At 44.4% G+C, this 24,511-nt stretch overlaps 1 protein-coding gene across 3 annotated transcripts in view; it reads left to right on the top strand.

The window, feature by feature from the left end:
* Positions 1–24,511, top strand: part of TRMT2B (tRNA methyltransferase 2B) — a 57,102-nt gene that overhangs the window by 23,070 nt on the left and 9,521 nt on the right. The gene's annotated exons all lie outside the window — the stretch shown is intronic.

The following is a 24,511-nucleotide window of genomic DNA, read 5'->3' as shown; positions in this document are numbered from 1 at the left end:
GTCTTGCGCCATATGCCTGCCCTATGCATGGTATGGACTCTTGCTCAAGAATTGGACTTTGTTAATACTTGCAGTGCTGTAGCATGATTCACGGTAACTGAACTGCTTTGCTGTTTACACCATTGTCTTTCAACCCAGATGGTTGCCACCAAAAACAGTGGACTCACTAACCAGACGTCAGCTTTATAGGCCATATACTTTGCTAGGCACAGAAGAGCGTGTTCTCAAAACTTTGGTAACAGTCCCATTGACTCTAATAAAGGATTAGCCATTGGGTAAACCCCAGTGGGAGGCTCTGCAGTCACTGTAATTTTTTTAGCTGACTGCTATTTTGTGTTTGTTTTTGAAACAAAACAGAATTTTAACTACTTTAATTAACTTACTTGTTCTCTCATATAATTTTTTTCAAACTCTAACTTAAGGGTGGTCAGATACTGTCTGTATTCATTGAATTCCTTTAGTGTACACACAACCTAAAAAGAAAAAGAGGTTGCATAGAAAATGGTTATTTGCTTTATATAGCCATGGATCTCAAAATACTTTCACATACAGTGCATATTACTGTCTTTACAGAGATAAATAGGTTGCTTATCAGTAACTATAGTTCTCTGAACATACAACCTGTACCAGTTTCCCACTGTAGAAGTTGCTGCTATGCAAGCCACAGAATTATTTCAAAATAGTGACCTGTGAGAGATCATGCATGCAGATCCTTTGGATCCAGCCGTCTAAACCACGAATATAAAACCTTTCTCCATCTAATCATCCCTAATTTCCCATCTCTCTGCTGGATGGTGCAGTCATGGAACCAAAACCCTCTTTTTGCACAGGATTAGGTTTTTGCTAAATCTTTATATTTTTATAGCGCTTAAAAGAAAACTGTTTGGTCTGTCTGACATGTCAGCTCCTTCTTTAGCTGTGGCCGTGGTCAGGGATCCTTCTCATGAGACTGTTATAAGATGAAGTCTGCTGTGTTTGGAAAAGGGAGCTATCGAATTGGTACCAAAACTGCATTTATGGTATTTTCTTATTTCAAAGAAAAATTAGAATTATTCAGAGGCTCGCTCTCTAAAAACAAATCTTTTGTGAAGCTTTATTGGAAAGATAAAATTGCTTGTTGTGACTCTGGGGAACATCATCTTTCCTTTAAGTAGTCAAGATTGCTTTAGGACCCTTGGCCTTTGGGATGTGAACACTACTTCCATATATCAACAAGGTAAAGTCACAAGAACTATGTCATGTTCAAGCCAGCAAAAATCAATATCAATACGAGCTTCGAGAATTGTCTGTCAATAATATTGAGCACTGGCTGTTGGCCATTTTACCCATACCTGCCCATTTTGCTTTCTTAGGTCTGACTTCTCAGTCACACTAAAGCCCCTTTACATTGCTCTCATAGTGAAAATTGGCCTTAAAGGGAGTGATTAAAATTTCAGGCCCTAATTTTCATTTGTCCATTTACTTTTTAAGGGTTAAATTCAGACCTGGGGCAAGAGGGGGCAACTCCATTGACTTCAGTGGACTGAATATGACCCTATAACTCTACATGGTTCTTACTGATAGAGTTGGATAGGTTTTTCTGGAAGTAATTGATTATTGCTTTCTTAGTCTTTCTTAATACTCTGTTTCAGACTTTTACCTCTAGGGTTCATTGTTAAAAAGTTTCAGGTTTACCTCTGCAACTAGATCACTGTGGTATTAACTATATTTCCTGCACTTCCCTATAATTATGATAGGGAACCCAGAATCCAGGCCTGATTCAGCAAAGCACATGTGGTTAATTTTAGTCCTGTGCTTAACTTCCATTGATTTCAAAAGATAGCATGAGCCACTGTAAATGATTAAATGTATTTTCACTTTAGACATACCACGAAGGAAAATAGCACTAACAGAGTGGAGAGTTTAAACGGGCAAGAGGTACCTAGAGAGACCACCCACGATCATGTGCTTATAGAACCAATGACAAGCAGTTCCCTAACGGTTAGAAGGGCCAGAATAGGCAAAAGCCAGTCAGGGCCAAGGGGTAAAAAGGGCTGGCTGCTTCTTCCAGGGAGCAGTTCTGAGTGAAGCTGGGACAGGGGAGAAAGGACTTCCCCATCTTAACCTAAAAGCCCAGCCTGGTTAGGGACCTAACTCTGACTACACTTCTTGATCGAGCCAGTGAAATTCCATGATGTAAAACAGTCTTTAGAACCCAAGTGGCCTCTTGAGCTGGATCTCCACTGTTGGAAAATTAAAAGGAGCAACTTGCTTCAGGCGATATCCCACTGATTCAGATGAACCCAAGACAGAGTCTCTTCTCTCTACTGAAGTAACCAGACAGAATCTGTCCATAGACAGCGAAAAGAGAGATGCACATTGACCCATACACAGCACCCCAGCAGAAAATGAAGCATGTCCAACACCTAGTTGGCTAGTGTGTTTGCCACCATCAATGGCTAAAGGGGCATGACACACCTTCTCCAAGTAACATACTTCTGCCTTGCATCGTGGTGGCTCATTGTGTTGGCTGTATGACCATTTACCCACCACTGATGCCTGCTACATGTGTTTTCTAGGAAGGCAAGATAAACTCTAAAGTAATATGGGTGGGAATTTCAAAAGCGCTTAGTGTTGGCCTCACTATTTCCATGGAAATCCAAAGTAAAGTTGTCCTTACCTTCAATGGGAACAGAGTTAGGCCAACACCAAGTGCTTTGAAAATCCCATTGACATAAATATTCATAACATCTTATATAACCTACTTTGTTATCGTTGGTGACATAACCTCCTTTCTTTAATCTCCGTAGATTATTTTTGCGCTTGTAATAGGAACGCAAATGTGGATCATGTAGACTTCTATATTTTGTTGTCATTAAGCGACAGTAAGGATCACCAAGATCAAAGCCACTAGGAGGTTGATAAAGCTGTAAAAATATATATTCGAAAATATTAACAGAATATTACCTATCTGAAAAAGAGATAAAGACATTTCACAGTTCCTAAATACACTGGCCAACACTTTCAAACATCAGGGTGTTGGATTAATTCCTGCTTTCAGCAGTTGCACTAGGTATGATTTTTACCCAAACAAAAAAGTGCTGTATTTATGGTACTCTTAATGTGAGAATAACTTGTGTCTTAATTTTAAATGTGTTGGTTTTTGGATGACTGCTCTACTGGCTGCAGTACTGAGATGATTAATTATTTTGGATATTTATATAGAATTTCAGTTGCTCTACTAACATTTTTAAAATGTACATCTATAGAAACAATTTTGCCCTTGAGTGAATTGTGCACAAGTTCTGTATTTGCAATCTGTTCATGTCTTTCTCTGGAATTCTTCATGTCTTTCACTGCAGTCGCAAAATTGTGGATGCTGTTCATGGTAGATGCAGGACTGGACCTGCAAAAATGGACACCTGGCTTGAAAATCCCTAAGATTTTATTCAGCTAATTTGAGTTAATATAAAATTCTGTAGCCATTCAGAAAAACTACTGGCAAAATTCTTTAGATGTTCTTTTTCTTCAGTTTTCAACATATTGTTCCAAACAATAAATGGTGGAGACTGGGGCTGGTTGTACAAGGAGACTGGTCCTGGGAGACAGTGGGGGAAACACATAGGAACATGGAGCTGATTGGCTGAGACAGGGTGAAGAACACTGACATCAGATGTGGTGCTGGGGGCCGGGGCGAGGCGGGGGAGGAAGCTGGGGCTGACTGGAGGAGACTGGGACTGGAAACCAGTAGGAGAAAACATAAAAAGGGGAGAAGAAAGGAGATCTAACAAGGAGCTATAACAATTGTTACTGTAACAATTCTGACAAGGAGCTGAGATGCGGGTGAGGGGAGAACTGGGACTGGCTGGCATAGGTAACTATAATTCAGGCATTTCTTAATTTTTGAGTGCTTGACTTTTCAACCTTAATAATTTTCTTTCAAGATAGTGTTTGTGTATGTGTAATAGGATATAAGATGTCAAGACATATAAAAGAGTAAAGAGACCGGATTCCAGAAAAGGATTTACCTTATCATATAAATTAATTACAGTAAATTCCTTGCCAAAAAACTATAGCACTGCAATAGTAAACTGGAAAATATTACCACATGGAAGAACCTAGGAATTTCCCTTCCAAGTCAGACCAGGGGTCCATTTAGTCGAGTATCCTGTCTCCCAAGGGGCTAGTGCCCGCTGCTTCAGAGGAAGGCACAAGAAACCACGCAGTGGGCAGTTATTAAATAATCTTCTGTGATGGGGTACAACAGGCATTTACTGCCTTACTGCCAAACACTCTGTTGGTTTGCAATACCCAGCTTCACAAAGTGGCCCTTTAAGGGTATGTCTACACTACGAAATTAGGTCGAATTTATAGAAGTCGGTTTTTTTGAAATCGGTTTTATATATTCGAGTGTGTGTGTCCCCACAGAAAATGCTCTAAGTGCATTAAGTGCATTAACTCGGCGGAGCGCTTCCACAGTACCGAGGCAAGCGTCGACTTCCGGAGCGTTGCACTGTGGGTAGCTATCCCACAGTTCCCGCAGTCTCCGCTGCCCATTGGAATTCTGGGTTGATATCCCAATGCCTGATGGGGCTAAAACATTGTCGCGGGTGGTTCTGGGTACATATCGTCAGGACCCCGTTCCCACCCTCCCTCCCCCCGTGAAAGCAAGGGCAGACAATCATTTCGCGCCTTTTTTCCTGAGTTACCTGTGCAGACGCCATACCACGGCAAGCATGGAGCCCACTCAGGTAACCGTCACCCTATGTCTCCTGGGTGCTGGCAGACGCGGTACGGCTTTGCTGCACAGTAGCAGCAACCCATTGCCTTCTGGCAGCAGACGGTGCAATACGACTGGTAGTCGTCCTCGTCGTGTCCGAGGTGCTCCTGGCCACGTCGGCTGGGAGCGCCTGGGCAGACATGGGCGCAGGGACTAAATTTGGAGTGACTTGACCAGGTCATTCTCTTTAGTCCTGCAGTCCTATTGAACCGTCTTATGGTGAGCGGGCAGGCAATACGGACTGCTAGCAGTCATACTGTACCATCTTCTGCCAGGCAGGCAAGAGATGAGGATTGCTAGCAGTCGTATTGTACCATCTTATGCCAGGCAGGCAAGAGATGAAGATGGCTAGCAGTCGTACTGTACCATCTTCTGCCAAGCAGCCATGAGATGTGGATGGCATGCAGTCCTTCTGCACCGTCTGCTGCCAGCCAAAGATGTAAAGGATAGATGGAGTGGGTCAGAACAAGAAATAGACCAGATTTGTTTTGTACTCATTTTCCTCCTCCCCTGTCTAGATCACACTGCAGTCAGTCACAGAGAAGGCGCAGCGAGGTTAATCTAGCCATGTATCAATCAGAGGCCAGGCTAACCTCCTTGTTCCAATAACAACGATAACTTTGGTGCACCATTTCTTATTGGAACCCTCCGTGCAGTCCTGCCTGAAATACTCCTTGATGTACAGGCACACCCTTTGTTGATTTTAGCTCCGTGAAGCCAACCCTGTAAGCCGTGTCGTCAGTCGCCCCTCCCTCCGTCAGAGCAACGGCAGACAATCGTTCCGCGCCTTTTTTCTGTGCGGACGCCATACCAAGGCAAGCATGGAGGCCGCTGAGCTCATTTTGGCAATTAGGAGCACATCAACCACCACACGCATTATCCAGCAGTATATGCAGCACCAGAACATGGCAACGCGATACCGGGCGAGGAGGCGACGTCAGCGCGGTCCCGTGAGTGATCAGGACATGGACACAGATTTCTGTGAAAGCATGGGCCCTGCCAATGCATGCATCATGGTGCTAATGGGGCAGATTCATGCTGTGGAACGCCGATTCTGGGCTCGGGAAACAAGCACAGACTGGTGGGACCGCATAGTGTTGCAGGTCTGGGACGATTCCCAGTGGCTGCGAAACTTTCGCATGCGTAAGGGCACTTTCATGGAACTTTGTGACTTGCTTTCCCCTGCCCTGAAGCGCATGAATACCAGGATGAGAGCAGCCCTCACAGTTGAGAAGCGAGTGGCGATAGCCCTGTGGAAGCTTGCAACGCCAGACAGCTACCGGTCAGTTGGGAATCAATTTGGAGTGGGCAAATCTACTGTGGGGGCTGCTGTGATGCAAGTAGCTCACGCAATCAAAGATCTGCTGATATCAAGGGTAGTGACCCTGGGAAATGTGCAGGTCATAGTGGATGGCTTTGCTGCAATGGGATTCCCTAACTGTGGTGGGGCTATAGACGGAACCCATATCCCTATCTTGGCACCAGAGCACCAAGCCGGCGAGTACATAAACCGCAAGGGGTACTTTTCGATAGTGCTGCAAGCTCTGGTGGATCACAAGGGACGTTTCACCAACATCAACGTGGGATGGCCGGGAAAGGTGCATGATGCTCGCATCTTCAGGAACTCTGGTCTGTTTCAAAAGCTGCAGGAAGGGACTTTCTTCCCAGACCAGAAAATAACTGTTGGGGATGTTGAAATGCCTATATGTATCCTTGGGGACCCAGCCTACCCCTTAATGCCATGGCTCATGAAGCCGTACACAGGCAGCCTGGACAGTGGTCAGGAGCTGTTCAACTACAGGCTGAGCAAGTGCAGAATGGTGGTAGAATGTGCATTTGGACGTTTAAAGGCGCGCTGGCGCAGTTTACTGACTTGCTTAGACCTCAGCGAAACCAATATTCCCACTGTTATTACTGCTTGCTGTGTGCTCCACAATATCTGTGAGAGTAAGGGGGAGACGTTTATGGCGGGGTGGGAGGCTGAGGCAAATCGCCTAGCTGCTGGTTACGCGCAGCCAGACACCAGGGCGGTTAGAAGAGCACAGGAGGGTGCGGTACGCATCAGAGAAGCTTTGAAAACCAGTTTTATGACTGGCCAGGCTACAGTGTGAAAGTTCTGTTTGTTTCTCCTTGATGAAACCCCCCGCCCCTTGGTTCACTCTACTTCCCTGTAAGCTAACCACCCTCCCCTCCTCCCTTTAATCACCGCTTGCAGAGGCAATAAAGTCATTGCTGCTTCACAGTCATGCATTCGTTATTCATTCATCACACAAATAGGGGGATGACTACCAAGGTATCCCAGGAGGGGTGGTGGAGGAGGGAAGGAAAATGCCACACAGCACTTTAAGCACAGCACTTTAAAAGTTTACAACTTTAAAATTTATTGAATGACAGCCTTCTTTTTTTTGGGCAATCCTCTGTTGTGGAGTGGCTGGTTGGCCGGAGGCCCCCCCACCGCGTTCTTGGGCGTCTGGGTGTGGAGGCTATGGAACTTGGGGAGGAGGGCGGTTGGTTACAGAGGGGCAGCAGTGGCAGTCTGTGCTCCAGCTGCCTTTGCTGCAGCTCAACCATACACTGGAGCATTCTGGTTTGGTCCTGCAGCAGCCTCAGCATTGAATCCTGCCTCCTCTCATCACGCTGCCGCCACATTTGAGCTTCAGCCCTGTCTTCAGCCCGCCACTTACTCTCTTCAGCCCACCACTTACTCTCTTCAGCCCTCCACCTCTCCTCCCGGTCATTTTGTGCTTTCCTGCACTCTGACATTATTTGCCTCCACGCATTCGTCTGTGCTCTGTCAGTGTGGGAGGACAGCATGAGCTCGGAGAACATTTCATCGCGAGTGCGTTTTTTTTTCTTTCTAAGCTTCACTAGCCTCTGGGAAGGAGAAGATCCTGTGATCATTGAAACACATGCAGCTGGTGGAGAAAAAAAAAGGGACAGCGGTATTTAAAAAGACACATTTTATAAAACAGTGGCTACACTCTTTCAGGGTAAACCTTGCTGTTAACATTACATACATAGCACATGTGCTTTCGTTACAAGGTCGCATTTTGCCTCCTCCCACCGCGTGACTACCCCCTCAACCTTCCCCCCTCCCTGTGGCTAACAGCGGGGAACATTTCTGTTCAGCCACAGGCAAACAGCCCAGCAGGAATGGGCTATACTGAGTGTCCCTGAAGAAAAGCACCCTATTTCAACCAGGTGACCATGAATTATATCTCACTCTCCTGAGGATAACACAGAGAGAGAAAGAACGGATTTTGGTTGAATGCCAGCAAACATACACTGCAATGCTTTGTTCTACAGTGATTCCCGAGTATGTGTTACTGGCCTGGAGTGATAAAGTGTCCTACCATGAAGGACGAAATAAGGCTGCCCTCCCCAGAAACCTTTTGCAAAGGCTTTAGGACTACATCTAGGAGAACCGCAAATGCCAGGGCAAAGTAATCCTTTCACATGCTTGCTTTTAAACCATGTATAGCATTTTAAAAGGTACACTCACCAGAGGTCCCTTCTCCGCCTGCTGGGTCCAGGAGGCAGCCTTGGGTGGGTTCGGGGGGTACTGGCTCCAGGTCTAGGGTGAGAAACAGTTCCTGGCTGTCGGGAAAACCGGTTTCTCCGCTTGCTTGCTGTGAGCTATCTACAACCTCCTCCTCCTCATCATCTTCTTCGTCCCCAAAACCTGCTTCCGTATTGCCTCCATCTCCATTGAAGGAGTTAAACAACACGGCTGGGGTAGTGGTGGCTGAACCCCCTAAAATGGCATGCAGCTCATCATAGAAGCGGCATGTTTGGGGCTCTGACCCAGAGCGGCTGTTCGCCTCTCTGGTTTTCTGGTAGGCTTGCCTCAGCTCCTTCAGTTTCACGCGGCACTGCTTCGGGTCCCTGTTATGGCCTCTGTCCTTCATGCCCTGGGAGATTTTCACAAAGGTTTTGGCATTTCGAAAACTGGAACGGAGTTCTGATAGCACGGATTCCTCTCCCCAAACAGCGATCAGATCCCGTACCTCCCGTTCAGTCCATGCTGGAGCTCTTTTGCGATTCTGGGACTCCATCATGGTCACCTGTGCTGATGAGCTCTGCATGGTCACCTGCAGCTTGCCACGCTGGCCAAACAGGAAATGAGATTCAAAAGTTTGCAGTTCTTTTCCTGTCTACCTGGCCAGTGCATCTGAGTTGAGAGTGCTGTCCAGAGCGGTCAGAATGGAGCACTCTGGGATAGCTCCCGGAGGCCAATACCATCGAATTGTGTCCACAGTACCCCAAATTCGAGCTGGGAACGTCGATTTAAGCGCTAATCCACTTGTCAGGGGTGGAGTAAGGAAATCGATTTTAAGAGCCCTTTAAGTCGAAATAAAGGGCTTCACTGTGTGGACGGGTGCAGGTTTAAATCGATTTAACGTTGCTAAATTCGACCTAAAGTCCTAGTGTAGACCAGGGCTAAGAAGAGAACAACAGTGAGTTTGGATCTCCAGTGGTTTCCTAGAAAGGCCTCCTTGGGTCAGCAGCTGATGAAATTAGCAAAACTTGGTTCTCCAGCAGCTAGAAGGGCTGGGAGCCAGCAGAGGCCAGTCAGGACCCAGCAGACCAGCTAAAAAGGTCTAGATGCTCCGTAGTGCTACACTGAACAGCTAGAGGCAACTAGATTTGGAGGCCACTACTGCCACTGAATTTAGTAATGCCGTAATCTAGAGCTTATGCTTTTGACAATTCTGCTAAATCTAGCAACAGTAGCAGCTTTGAAATCTAGCATTACTTCTAAGACTAGCAACAACTGTTACCAGGTTTACTAGTCATGCCAAATTTAGCCTGCCTAACTGGGAGCTGAAAACAGATTTAATAATAATGTCCTAACCATCATTCTTAAAGAAAATTATTCCATACTTAATGATGGGGCGGGGGAATGTTATGGGTGGAGAACAGCTTGGAATTTCATTCAGATACATTTATTTAAAACACACAAATGACTAGAACTAATATATCAGCTAAAAATAACGTGACAAAAAGAACTAAGCCTTACTAGAAATTTTCTCTGAATCTAGGGGCCTGTCTACTATCACATGTGGCAACTCTAATGCCAAACGATTACATACTACTGTAGTTTTCTTAATGTCAATTTTTTAGTTCAGGGGTTTTCAAACTGTGGGTCAGGACCCCAAAGTGGGTCTTCATTGCATTTTAATGGGTTCACCAAGGCTCGTGTTGGCCCAGGGCACCAGCAAGTCTGAAGCCCAAGCCCCACTGCCCAGGGCTAATGTTACATGCCCCCCACCCAGGGCAGAAACCCTAGGGCTTCAGCTTTGCACCTCCCCTCCCCCGGTGGTGGAACTTGGGCAGTGGGGCTCGGGCAGGCTCCATCTTCGGTCCCCTCTCCTGGGGTCATGTAGTGATTTTTGTTGTCAGAAGGGTGCAATGAACTTTGAGAACTGTCGTTTTAGTTCATTATTAGGGCCCTGCCAAATTCATGGCCATGAAAAACATGGCACGGACCGTGAAATCTGGTCTCCCCCCAGGAAATCTGGTCTTTTGTGTGCTTTTACCCTATACTATACAGATTTCACAGGGGAGACCAGCATTTCATAAACTGGGGGTCCTGACCCAAAAGGGAGTTGCAGGGGGGTTACAAGATTATTTTAGAGGGGTCATGGTATTCTCACCCTGCCTTCAGAGCTGGGTGGCTGGAGAGCAGCAGCTGTTGGCCAGGTGCCCAGCTTTGAAGGCAGTACCCTGCCAGCAGCTGTGCAGAAGTAAGGGTGGAAATACTATACCATACAACCCTTACTTCTCGCTGCTGCCTTCAGAGCTGGGCGGCCGGAGAGTGGTGGCTGCTGACTGAGGGCCCAGCTCTGCAGGCTGCAGCACAGAAGTAAGAATGGCATGCCATCTATACCATGCCATCCTTACTTCTGCGCTGCTGATGGCAGCAGCTCTATTGCAGCTGGAGAGCAGCAGCTGCTGGCCAGGAGCCCAGCTCTGAAGGAAGCGCCACCGCCAGCAACTGAGCAGAATTAAGGGTAGCAGCACCACAACCCCCCATACAATAATCTTGCAAACCCCGCCCACCCCACCAGTTCCTTTTTGGGTCAGGACCCCTACAATTATAACACCATGAAATTGCACATTTAAATAGCTGAAATAATGAAATTTACTGTTTTTTAAAACCTATGACCATGAAATTGACGAAAATGGACCATGAATTTGGTAGGGCCCAATTATTTTTGACCATGGGAAATATGGCAAATACAAGAGGAAGTACAGAGTTGAATGGGAAAAGATGAATGAAATGAAATTGTGGTTGAAGCGAAGTCCAAGTAATGAGGATGCAGCTTATTGTACTGCACAGAGAACAGAGCTGTGACCACAGCTAAATGACGTAAGAAAGCATGCTATCAAAAATTCTAAGCACAAAAGTGCTGTCATCCACATTACATCAGGGCCATCACAGCCAAGACTAGAAGGAGTCAGTGAAAGAACTGAACTAGTAACTGCTGCCATATTGCATGTCATTTATCTCTTAGGACAGTTTATCATGTGGTTGATTTTGCTGAGGACAAAAATGCCTAGAGAAACTGTATCCAAGCACTGCACTGATCAAAAATGTTATTGGTCTTTGTTTTGCTGATGGACTGTATAAGGATATTGGAAATTCCAACTTTTCTCTTCTAGTAGATGAATATATTGATGTTGCAGTTTCAAAGTGTGTGTGTGTGTGTGTGTTACTATAACAATTCCTTACAGAAGATCATTACTGGTTTCTTAAGTTTGGTTCCAGCAGCAGATGATATCTTCTCTGCTCTTGATAGTAATTTGAGGAAAATTAACATAAACATTGAAAATTGTATTGGAATTGGCACAGATGGTACCAATATATGTGGATCCAGTCAGTCAGTCACTCTTCACCGAAAGCGAAGGGAAAGTGTCCAAATTTGGTATTGTTCAGTGTGTTTGTCACACAGTTCACCTCTGTGCTTGCAAAGCAATCAAAGAAATTCCGTCTTGTATTGACTTTCTGGTGAGGGAAACATATTCTTGGTTTAAAGTGAGCACAATGCCTCATGAAGCATACCAATAAATATAGACACTTATCAATGATGGTGAAACTCCTGCAGTGTTTGTTCAGTCTTCTCAGACAAGACGACTGTCTGGTTCTGAAGCCATAGCCAGAATCCTTGATTCTTGGATTGAAATAAAAACACAGTTCCAATTTGCAAGTTCTCGTGAGCGTTTCTGCATAGCTCGAATACTCAGTGACATGAATAGTGATGAGAGTAATAGGCTGTATCTCCTGTTTCTGAGATCAGTCTTATCTGAGTTCCTGCTCAATAATTTGCTTTTCCAGAAAACAGAAGCAGATAATTTCTCTTTATTGAAAAAGTTTAAAGCATTTGCCTTTTCTCTGCTGAAATGCATCTTTCACCCAGTGCATGTCATACTGCATGTCAACCTATATTTTGTTTCCATTTACCTCCCTCTTGACAAGGTTGACTTTAGTTTTGAATTTCACAGGGAATTACAAGCAGCGAGCTTTGATCCTGCTTTCAAGTCTACTTTGAAAGAAAGGTGTTCCAATTTTCTGCAAGTAGTTGTGGCAGAAATATTGAAGAGACTTCCTCCAGCACTCACTTACTTTACAAAATCAAACACTTCTCTGTCTCATTGTTTGAACCAGATTAATCAAGCCATTTTCTAAGAACTGTCATTAGAATTACATTTTGCCCAATGTGAAATGTCAAAACTGGAGAACCAGTGGTGCAATTTGATATTAATAGATTGGACTGCAAAAACTTGACCAATCCCAACTGATGCTGCCACTTTCTGATGCAAAGTGAAAGACTACAAAGATCCACTTGGCAGACATCCATTTGATGAAATTTCACAATATGCACTGAACATACTATCCCTGACAATAAGTAATGCTGTAACTGAGAGTCTTTTCTACAATGAATTTGGTAACATGCAAAATTCAATATAAGACGATGGCAGATTAACTAAATGACATTTTAATTATCAGAGTTTCCCTCAACAACTGTGGAATATGTTGCAAATTGTTCACTCCAACATGAGAGCTGATTGTCCATTTTGAACAGCTGTATGATTTCTAGGCAAAAAAAGCAATAGCAATGGCAGTGGCATAAGTAATTCTAATCTAGCAGAGGACAATTCTGATGATGCTGAGAGGATATTCCATGTGCTCAAACAGGAGGATGCAATCAGCTGTTAGTTTTGCTTCTTTTCTAAATAGCACTAGATTTTGGTTTTGTAGTTTTTGTACCTACTTTCAAATAAAATAAGTACTTTTCTCACCTGACCGGTAAAAACTCCAGTTTTGATGTTAGCAATGCTGCTTTTATCAAATGGTAGTTCTGGGTGAAGCAAAAAGAGGAGAGGAAAGATCTTTCCTTTCCCTTAAACCAAGAAGCCAGACTTGATCAGAGCCTATTCTGACTGCACTTTACATTCAGGTCAATGAGAGACTGTTGATTTACTTTGTGGCATGTAAGGCCGAGGCTATCCTGAGTTATACATTATTTGGCTATCCTGAGTTACACATTAACAGGAAAATTAGCGAGCTCACTTCACAAGATGCCCACTGGCTCAGGCAAGCTGGTGACACCTTCCCCTGGGGGAAGTTTCCTCTTACCCCCATTACTTAGAGGCTGACTAGAGACTTAGAGGTAATATCGTTAAAGAACCCCAGTTATGACTGATAACTTTTCAGCCATTTTCATGCTATCACCTTGCAAGAAAGTTACAAGAGTATTTTTACTTTTTTTTTTTTTTTTGCTGTCATGAAATTAGAATGCAGAGTCTCAGTTAGAGTGCTCTTTCTGACCTCACCTTGAGAACTTAGTGAAATATCTCCAAGACAGTGAGTGAATTTACAAAGGACTCCTGAATCCTGAACAAGTTATATACAGAAGAGAAGATGAAACTAAAGTGTAGAAAGACAACTTCTGTGTGAGGAAGATAACCAGGCCAATGACACACAGTGTGCTGGTGTTGTTGACACATGCAAAATATGACAGCCAAAAACAGCAGATAACTCCGTGAAGGCTTTAGCTAAAAGCACTGAAAGAGCTGGGTGTTCTGAGGAACCAAGAGATCTAAGGGAAACAAAGAAAATTGATAAAAAACCATGGAAACACAATGTGCACCAAAGCCAAGGACTATGTAGATGACAAAGAACTGGAAAGATTTAATGGCTTCACCCAATGCGGTGCTCCTCTGCTGAGTCAGTCATTATCTGACCAAAATAAATGGAACTAGACAAGAAACAGGATCATCACTGAAATCAATGGGAGTTGCATTAGAACCTCTGACTATCATGCCACTAATTGAGCTGCTGAAATATGGATTTAGGTGCCTAAATTTAGGCCATCAGGTTTGAATATTTTAGTGTTAGAGTTCAGATGTGTGGCAAACAGATCCACATGGAGAAACAGATTTGTCTTTAAATCAGATATATGAAGAAGGTAGTCAAGCAGTGGTTTACAGGGGAGTTGAAAGGAGCACCTGAGTGCTCCATGCTGAAAACCTTTTTCAGTTCAGATCTTTCTGCTAGAAGGCTTTCTAGAGCTTGCAACACTTGTTCAGGAATCTCATGCCACCTGAGCTCTCCCCTGTCAGGAAGCAGGATGACAGGGAGAAGTCTCCTGTGTTGGGATGGAGTGAATTGTCTTGGGTCTGAGTGATCATCTGTGCCTGATGGGATCAGCCACCCTCATCTATAGCAGGGTGAAGCCAGAATGTCTGTTGGGACCACTGAATCTTTGCTTCACCTTTGCTGCATGAGATACAGGTGGGGAAAGGCATACAGGGTATGGACAGTGAAGGTGTCCCTTGTCAAAGCAGTCTTCTCAGTATCACAAGCAGCAAACTGGTAGCTTCTTGATTAGGTAAATGACAAAGAGGTCTACTTCCAGCATTTCCCTATGTGGGGAAGATTAACCACTTTCAAATCCAGGTATCACTCATGGCAAGGTCTGTTAGCAACTGCCTCGGTCAATCTGTGACTGTTTTCTTTCCCTGCTGGGTAAGTGGTGACCAGAAATATCTTATGAGGCAAAACCCATTCTCACATCTACAGGACCTGGTGCCTCCCTGCTTCTTCCTGATTTTCCATTGGAACCAAGACCACCTTTTGGGACACCAAGTCTCTTACAGCGCTTAGTAGGCATCGACAGGCCTGCTCTTCCATCTAGAACATTTGTGTGTAGTTGCTGTTCCTGGTCTGAAGTCCCTCTGTGTGGTCTCCACATCCCAGAGTGAATGTATTTATGGTGATTACAACATGTACTAGTGGAATAGAGAAATCAGGTCCTAGCTGAAAATTGTTCTTGACTGCCACTGGGCAGAGAGGCCCCAAAGCCATCTGCCACCTGCATGAAATGTGAGCATCTTTGTGTAGCTTGGGTCCACTGGGGTTGCTTCCTGTGCAGATGTGCCATTCAGTACTGTGAATACTGCTGAGATCAAAAGATCTAACTTATGTAGCAAGTTGACAAATCCCCTCCACCACACTTATGATATCCTGAATCAAATCCTGGGGTGGGAAAACTTTGAGTTGAGCAATTTCTACCAGGGCTTCTACTTATTTCAAATGCCTGCTGGGGAACAAGCTGGCACTTTGGGTAGCTTATCATGAACCCTACAGATTTCAGCACCCCATTGGTTGATTTATGAATGGCAGTTCCAGAAAGGAGAATACATGCACTCCCAACCTGTGCAGGTAGATAACAACATCTGAGCTTTCAATGAACACACATGGCACTGACACTGGCCTAGAAGACAGTATATGGAATTGGAAGTTCTGTTCTCCTATTACACATCTGAGGTATATCCCTATATGCATGTAGGCTGGGATTTTCAAAGGATCCTAAGGGAATTAAGTATTCAAATTCCTTAGGCTCAATGGAAAATTCCAGCCAAAGCACTGGCCCTGTCCATAATGCATAGCCAGTAGCCTTTCTCTACAAGGGGCATGATCATAGAACTTCCTTTTGATCAGTGCTTCTGAATAGCTAGATAGTGATAAAAGCCCTTGAGCTGGATCTGAGCCCTGCTGTCTTTTGTGTACCAGGGAGTACTAGTACTTGGAATTCCCTCCTCTTCCCAGTGGCATGGATTTGATGGCTTTCTTTGATTACTTGCAGCATTTTTTCCTTATGAATAAGTATTCAAGAGCACTAACTCCGCTTAGAAATGCCAGGACATTGTCTGTTAGAGCCATGAAAAAATATACATATTTGAATATTGTATGTTGTTTGAGAAATTATATTTTGCTAGGATAATTGATTTATGCATCAACCGCCCATGTTTTATGTGCTGTACTTCACACTGTGTAGCACATTGTCAACATACAGGGTGATATGAATGCTCAGGGAAATTAGAGAGGTTATTAAAATTAAAATAAAAAACTCAATAATAATAATAATAATAATAATAATAATGGGGGATTTCAGTTATCCCCATATTGACTGGGTATATGTCACCTCAGGATGGGATGCAGAGATAAAGTTTCTTTACACCTTAAATAATTGCTTCTTGGAGCAGCTGGTCCTGGAACCCACAAGAGGAGAGGCAATTCTTGATTTAGTTCTAAGTGGAGCACAGGATCTGGTCCAAGAGGTGAATATAGCTGGACCACTTGGTAATAGTGAGCATAATATAATTAAATTTAATATCCCTGTGGCAGGAAAAACACCACAGCGGCCCAACACTGTAGCATTTAATTTCAGAAAGGGGAACTGCACAAAAGTGAGGAGGTTAGTTAAACAGAAATTAAAGGGTACAGTGCCAAAAGTGAAATCTCTGCAAGCTGCGTGGAAGCTTTTTAAAGACACCATGATAGAGGCTTAACTTAAATGTGTACCCCAAATTAAAAAAAATAGTAAGAGAACCAAAAAAGAGCCACCATGACTAAACAACAAAGTGAAAGAAGCAGTGAGAGGCAAAAAGGCATCCTTTAAAAAGTGGAAGTTAAATCCTAGTGAAGAAAATAGAAAGGAGCATAAACACTGGCAAATGAAGTGTAAAAATACAATTAGGAAGGCCAAAAAAGAATTTGAGGAACAGTTAGCCAAAGACTCAAAAAGTAATAGCAATTTTTTTTTAAGGACATCAGAAACAGGAAGCCTGCTAAACCACCAGTGGGGCCACTGGACGATCGAGGTGCTAAAGAAGGACTCAAGGACAATAAGGCCATTGTGGAGAAACTAAATTAATTCTGTGCTTTGGTCTTCATGACAGAGAATGTGAAGGAGATTCCCAAACCTGAGCCATTCTTTTTAGGTGACAGATCTGAGGAACTGTCCAAGATTGAGGTATCATTAGAGGAGGTTTTGGAACAAATTGATAAATTAAACAGCAATAAAACACCAGAACCAGATGGTATTCACCCAAGAGTTCTGAAGGAACTCAAATGTGAAATTACAGAACTTCTAACACTAGTCTGTAACCTATCATTTAAATCAGCTTCTGTATCAGGTGACTGGAGGATAGCTAATGTGATGCCAATTTTTAAAAAGCGCTCCAGAGGTGATCCCAGCAATTACAGGCCTGTAAGCCTGACCTCAGTAACAGGCAAACTGGTTGAAACTATAATAAAGAACAATATTGTCAGACATATAGATTAACATAATTTGTTGAGGAAGAGTCAATATGGTTTTAGTAAAGGGAAATCATGCCACACCAATCTACTAGAATTCTTTGAGGGGGTTAACAAGCATGTGGACTAAGGAGATCCAGTGGATATAGTGTACTTAGATTTTCAGAAAGCCTTTGACAAGGTCCCTCACCAAAGGCTCTTACGCAATGTAAGCTGCCATGGGATAAGAGGGAAGGTGTTCTCATGGATTGGTAACTGGTTAAAAGATAGGAAACAAAGGATAAATATAAATGGTCAGTTTTCAGAATGGAGAGAGGTAAATAGTGGTGTCCCCCAGGGCTCTGTTTTGGGACCAGTCCTATTCAACTTATTCATAAATGATCTGGAAAAAGGGGTAAACAGTGAGGTGGCAAAATTTGCAGATGATACAAAATTACTAAAGATAGTTGAGACCCAGGCAGACTGCGAAGAGCTACAAAAGGATCTCTCAAAACTGAGTGACTGTGCAACAAAATGGCAAATGAAATGTAATGTTGATAAATGCAAAGTAATGCACATTGGAAAGCATAATCCCAGCTATACATATAAAATGATGGGTTCTAAATTAGCTGTTACCACTCAAGAAAGGAGTCATTGTGGATAGTTCTCTGAAAATATCCACTCAAGGTGCAGTGCCAGTCAAAAAAGCAAACAGAATGCTGGGAATAATTAAGAAAGGGATAGATAATAGGACAGAAAATATCATGTTGCCTCTATGTACGCCCACATCTTGAATACTGTGTGCAGATGTGGTCTCCCCATCTCAAAAAAGATATACTGGAATTGGAAACGGTTCTGAAAAGGGCAACAAAAATTATTGGGGTATGGAATTGCTTCCATATGAGGAGAGATTAATAAGACTGGGACTTTTCAGCTTGGAAAAGAGACGGCTAAGGGGAGATATGACTGAGTCTATAAAATTATGACTGGTGTGGAGAAAGTAGATAAGGAAGTGTTGTTTACTACTGCTCATAACACAAGGACTAGGGTTCACCAAATGAAATTAATAGGCAGCAGGTTTAAAACAAACAAAAGGAAGTATTTCTTCACACAATGCACAGTCAGCCTGTGGAACTCTTTGCCAGGGGATGTTGTGAAGGCCAAGACTATAACAGGGTTCAAAAAAGAACTAGATAAGTTCATGGAGGATAGGTCCATCAATGGCTATTAGCCAGGATGGGCAGGAATGGTGTCCCTAGCCTCTGTTTGCCAGAAGCTGGGAATAAGCGACAGGGGATGGATCACTTGATGATTACCTGTTCTGTTCATTCCCTCTGAGGCACTTGGCATTGGCCACTGTCGGAAGACAAGATACTGGGCTAGATGGACCGTTGGTCTGACCCAGTAGGGCCATTCTTATGTTCTTATGTTATTCTCCAGCATACTCTGCATATTTAGTGGCAGGAGTGAGGAGTATAGAAAATGAGATGTGCTTTTCCCCTCTCTATATTTAATTTTTTACCTTTTCACCCAGATTGGTTCTATAGAACAATGTATTGGAGCCTGGTAGCAAGGGGAGCTTGGCACCAAGTGGCATTTCCAAGAGCTGAGTAGGTCCTATGCCTAGTAACTGTCGTCTGTGACTGATCTAGAAAGAGAACACAGTCATGGGATTTCAGGCTGACATTTTAATAATCCATTTGCATAGCAATTATCATAAACAACCCTTTAAGTTTAGTAACTCAAACATTAGTTTCTAGCAGAGAACAAATGACACAGCTTTCTAAGGGTGAGAAATTTAAAGGCTGGTCTCTATTTCTGAGCACAGAATTTGCATGTGTAGTTGAGGTCACTGAGACCTCTGTGTGCTGACTACCCTCACATCAGTAACTGAAATGTCTTAAGGCCTGATACAAAGCCCACTGAGATCAGTGGGAAAAAGTACATTGCAACTGTGGGTTAAAGCCAGAGGCTGGGATAAAGTGAGACTGAGTATCTAGCCCTATAACTTTATTTAAAATCTAATCTGTAACTATCCAGGTGACACCAACAAAAAACTCAGAGCAACCCAGGAAGCAAAGATACATTTGAAAAGATTTTTATCATTACATTCAGGAAACTGTGGGCTGGGGTGGGAGGGAGGGAAGTGCCCTCCCTGCATGCATCACTGTCCAACTTCTTTAAAAAGTATGTCCAGGGTGCGTGTCACCTTTTCCCTCCCACTGGACTCAAATGTACCACCTCCTCCTCCCGCAGCCCCACCCGTGGAAGCCAAAATCCTCACCGCTTCTCCTCTCTCTCCCCCCCCTGCAAGCTCAGCCATCGTCTAGGACCTGGCAGAGAAACCATACTCCATGGCAGCCTCCTGCACTGCTCACCTGCTCAACTTTGATACACTCTGCCCTCTGTCTTCCCCAGTCTGGAGTCCCACCCCTCTACTCCAGCTTCTCCACCTCACAAACCCTTCTCCAATCTCCCCCAGCCTCACCTCCGGCCAACCCCACAGAAAAGCCTCATGCCTCCAGTCCAGCTTCCCCACCCAACCTCACCCTCTCCATGTGCCCGGCACTTACCTCTCCCAGCTTCTCTTCTGGCCTTAACACCTCATCTGCAGTCTGGGAACCAGCAGAGAGATAGTGCTCCATGGCCACCTTCAGCATCCTCCGGTTGAGACCCGCCATCTCTGACCTCCAACTGCCGCCTCCAAGCTCTGACCCCAACTGGGGCCTTTGAGCAGCAGTTCTAGAACTGCTGAGCACTCTTGCTCCATGAGTGTTCTATCACAATGACCTGGCTTCCCTCAAGCCAGGTGGTTTATGTGGCTTTCATCGTTTGAGGACAGATTCATGGAGTAGACTTGCTCCCTGTTCCTGAGTGACGTGCTGTGTCACTGGAGAGCCCTCAGACAGTGGTTTGTCCTGTCCACAATGCTCTACCCTGAAGGAAAGCAGGCTGTGGCACAGAACTCCTGTGTGACCTGCAGCTTTCCGCTCCTGTCAGTAGTGAAGGTGATTCAGGCAGTGGCTCCACTCTCCATGGCAGTGAGGAAGTTTTCAAAACTGCTGGAGGAAGCTGCTTTCTCTTCCCCCATAACAGTGATATCATTAGGGTGGTACCGGGTTGGCATAATGCTAGACTGTTTCAATGGCAAAGCCTTCCTGTTTCTGTTGCCTGTGGATATGGAGAGCATCAAAGCATATTTCTTCCATCTCTGGAGAAGTTTTGAAGTGTGGTAGCAAAGCGAGGATTTGACATTTAACTTGTCTCTTTCTGATCTTTCCCAAGCAACCTGCATCCTTTCTGTCATCCGTGAGAAGCACAGAGCCCTGGCTGGAGAGGAGGGCCTATTTGCCCAGCTGTTCCACGTGCAGGTTCTTCAAAATTTTGGACAGAACCTGCAGAACAGGAAGGGCCCCAGCCATTGTGACTGAACTGCAGGCTGGGGCCACCTCAGTTACCGCAAATACTGCAAAACCAGAGTGTTAATGAGAGAGAGAGAGAGAGAGAGAGAGCGCTTCTGTTCTGCCTTCCAGGTTTGGTGTAGGGCATCCAGCACTGAAAGCTCTTTGGGACTGGGACTATCTCTTGCTATGTGTACGCACAGTATGGAGCACAATGATGCCCTGATCTCGACTGAGGCCTCTAGGGGCTATTGTAATACAAACAATAATACACTTTCATATACAAATAGTCAGCAAGGGTCCTGTTCCAGGGAGCTTCCTCTATGAGGATTCATGCACATGACTATACAGTCCAAGTAGAGACACTATGACTATATCCCACAGCTGAGAGAACCTCTATAAAATAAATAAATGACTTATGGAGCGTTAGTGTGAGTGGAACTGATGTCCCTCAGTGAAACGATTCTTTAGCCAGCAATGGAAGCTACAATGCTCCTCCTCCTACATGCAGGCTATTGCTGGACATTCACCTAGAAGGAGCAGGCATAGGAACTTCTGACAAGCCAGGAGGCTGTGCATGCTTGCAAGGTGATTGGTGGAAGCTACATGTCCACTTGGCCATTCTTGGCAGCCTAACTGCAGCCTGGCTTCTGAGCTTCGTGCCCAAGGGTCTGCTGCACAACATGCATTTCCAGGGATGTTTATGCTGTTATCAAAAAGAACAGGAGTACTTGTGGCACCTTAGAGACTAACCAATTTATCTTAGCATAAGCTTTCGTGAGCTACAGCTCACTTCATCGGATGCTGTTATGTTACAGATCCGTGCTTCAGTATGAGGCCTGTTCTCTTTTGTGTCTTCTCTTCCCCTTTCTCAACCGACAGGTTGCGAAGCACGGACTGACAGCATCTGAGGTAAAATTAATTAACTGATAAGGAAACATGGTGTTCAAGACAGCAGCCTCTCCCAACGAAGGTATAAGCATGTGACTATACACCTACATGTCTCAGATACTTGTTCTGAGCTCAGCTCTTGCCATTCACATTAGGGAGGGATTAAACATTTGCAGTGTCTGGAGTTTAGGGTTAATTTTAGTTGCTTAGAGCCACCATTTTGACAGGACAGGATGAGCTCTTTAATGAGAAGTTCAGAAGTTCTAAGATGGCAGGAAATCAAGGTGGCCTGAGTCTCTCTGCATTCAATGTGGTGTCACCAAAGTAGCTGAATCCCACCACAGGAGAGGAGAGAGAAAATGAGACTCTACCTGAAATCTGAATTTATTAAGAGGTTCCAAAAACTATTCCAAGGATTGGGAAAACAGGATGGGGAATATAATATTAAATTGGTACCAAATACTAAACCCTTTGCCATGTCAGCATCCAGAGAACTCTCCCTTTTACTAGTGTGCAGGGTGAAAGAAGAAATGTGGGTGAAGTTTCCAGAAAAGATTGGTATGCAGGTAGGCTGAGAATCCCAAGGCCAGACTGCAATGTTCAGATCTGTGTAGTCCCTAACAAGCTTAATGAAAACATCTCTGCAGGAAACAGTATGTATTTTCATGCATAGAAAGCATCAGAAGATAGCTCAAGAATGAAGACTGGCATGTAAAGAACCATCAAAGTTCCCAGTGAAACTCACTCAAAAAGCATTGTAGAACCCAGTGCTGCTCTTTACTTCTCAGTCCATTCTGCATAAACAACTTTATGTCTTATTTACACCTTATTTGTGGTTTTGGTTTAATAAGACAACTATCACTTGCAGTCTGAGTTCTCAGGAAGGTATTTGGAGGGGATATAGTTGAAGTCTTTTCAACTAGTGAGTGAGACCAATGCTAAGCTCTTTAACTGGACCTGGCTGATTTTTCCATCTGGAAACTGGTAGCTAGAGAGAATCATTTCCAAGCCCCTGCTCCAACTGTCCATATTTATCTATTGCTGTTAAACTCGAGATGAAGCAAATGAGAACACAGTGCAACTAATACAATGACAGTTACAGATATCCAAGGCATCTGGTCCAGAGACAAAAGCCCTGACTGGATTTCATGAGCTTTTGGCACCATCAGTGGCTTTGCCCTCCAGAGCAGGATGGTTCAACAAATCCAAAGGGGCAGGGTGCCCCTTCTCCCCTCAAAAGGGGAGTCTCCCTCATCAAGCATAGCTGGAACTAAGCTAACCAGTGGGTATCATTTACAGAATGCTAATGCTTTAAAACCACTCTTCCAGCAGGTTCCCTGATATTTGGAGTGTTCTTATCATCTGAATCTTCAGGGTGGTTCCCAGAACTTGGGGCATGTGATTCCATACCAGGTTATTATTCAGTACCAGATATTAGCCAGTTGTATCTTGCTGCAGCAATGTTTGTCTTCTCATTTCTTGGGGGCTGTTAGCCGACGGCCAAGGATGTTTGGTGAGGTGCCAGCTATGCCTGTTTATACCATCCATGACTTTAACCGCTAGGACGCACTGTCCCTTCGCGGCGGGCAGCCCGGGCTAGGCTGACGGATGCTCCAAGGTCCTAACCACCCGTGACTTTAACTGCTAGAGCTCAGAGCTCCTTCGCAGCGGGCAGCCAGGATTGACTGACAGGTGCCCCAAGAGTTTGCGCCGTGGAGGCGGCACAACTCAACGCTAGGCTCTTAGTACTCTCACCTAATGGCCAGGCTTTAGAGCCAAAACGGCTGAGGTTCTTTAATTGTGTTGGCTGCTTTACAGTAAACCAGAGAAAACAAGTCAGGCTTATGCACAAATGGTTATCAAAATTTATTAAGCTAGATTCTAATCATGTGGTTACAAAATTGCTAGTGCCTACTTATTTAAATGTAGAGATGTTACACACACAAACAAGTTACAAAACTGAAGCCACAATCCCAAAGAAAGAAAACAAAGTATAGAGCTCTATTTCAAAATATGTGTACACTAAAGATAGGAGATCAGGTGTGGGTGCTTCTTACCCTCCTTGCATCTCTCGATTCCAGCGGTGCCAAGCCAGGATCGGTCACTCAATTCCGCGGAAAGACGAATAAGGGACAAGGCTTAGGGACCCTCTTAGCTGCAGAAGCCTTGGGAGGCTGTCACTTATCTGACCAGCAGATAGATAGTGAAAAGCACTCCAAAATCATGGTGCTGTAGGTCCCCTACTTATACCTCTGTACTCCTTTATTCTCTTTCTCCTTTCTTATGCCAAATTGAGGCTGGTCTGTCTGGGTGACGCCAGCTTTCGCAAGAGTAGTTTACACTTGCAGGGGAGAGAAACAATAAGTGTCGACTACTGGACATTTCTTTTATCAGGGTAAATATTTTCCCACCTAGGATGTTGGTGTGTGTGCATCACGCTATTTAGTAGGGGCTAAGAGCCATGTCTGTCACAGGGCCTCTGCCTGCTGTGAGCTTAATCGTTGTATCTGTTCCCAGAGGCACACTGTAGCAGCACACCTGTGCTTTCACAGCTTCAAAGGCTGTGCTGGAATATATGTTAAGTGCCCTGTTCCGGCTTCCTCCTGTGTTTCCAGCAATGCTGGTCTGAGGGGGGGGGGGCTGGCTGTCTGGCTACAGGGGCACAAAGGGTTTTGAAATATTCAACAATTCTGTACTCTGAACATTTCAGAGAGATGGCATAAAGTTGACTCCTATTCATTATTCACCAGCATTCAAACAGCAGATTATTTTGTGAGGTGGAACCTTAAAACCAAAGCTGTGTGTAGATATTACAAACCTCCTGGCAGTTTTCACTGGCACAGAGGTTTGCCTTGTCCTGCTTGGCCAAACGTT

Source organism: Lepidochelys kempii, chromosome 9 (genome assembly GCF_965140285.1).
Source record: "Lepidochelys kempii isolate rLepKem1 chromosome 9, rLepKem1.hap1, whole genome shotgun sequence".
NCBI classification, from domain to species: domain Eukaryota; kingdom Metazoa; phylum Chordata; order Testudines; family Cheloniidae; genus Lepidochelys; species Lepidochelys kempii.
This window is presented reverse-complemented; position numbering and strand designations above follow the sequence as displayed.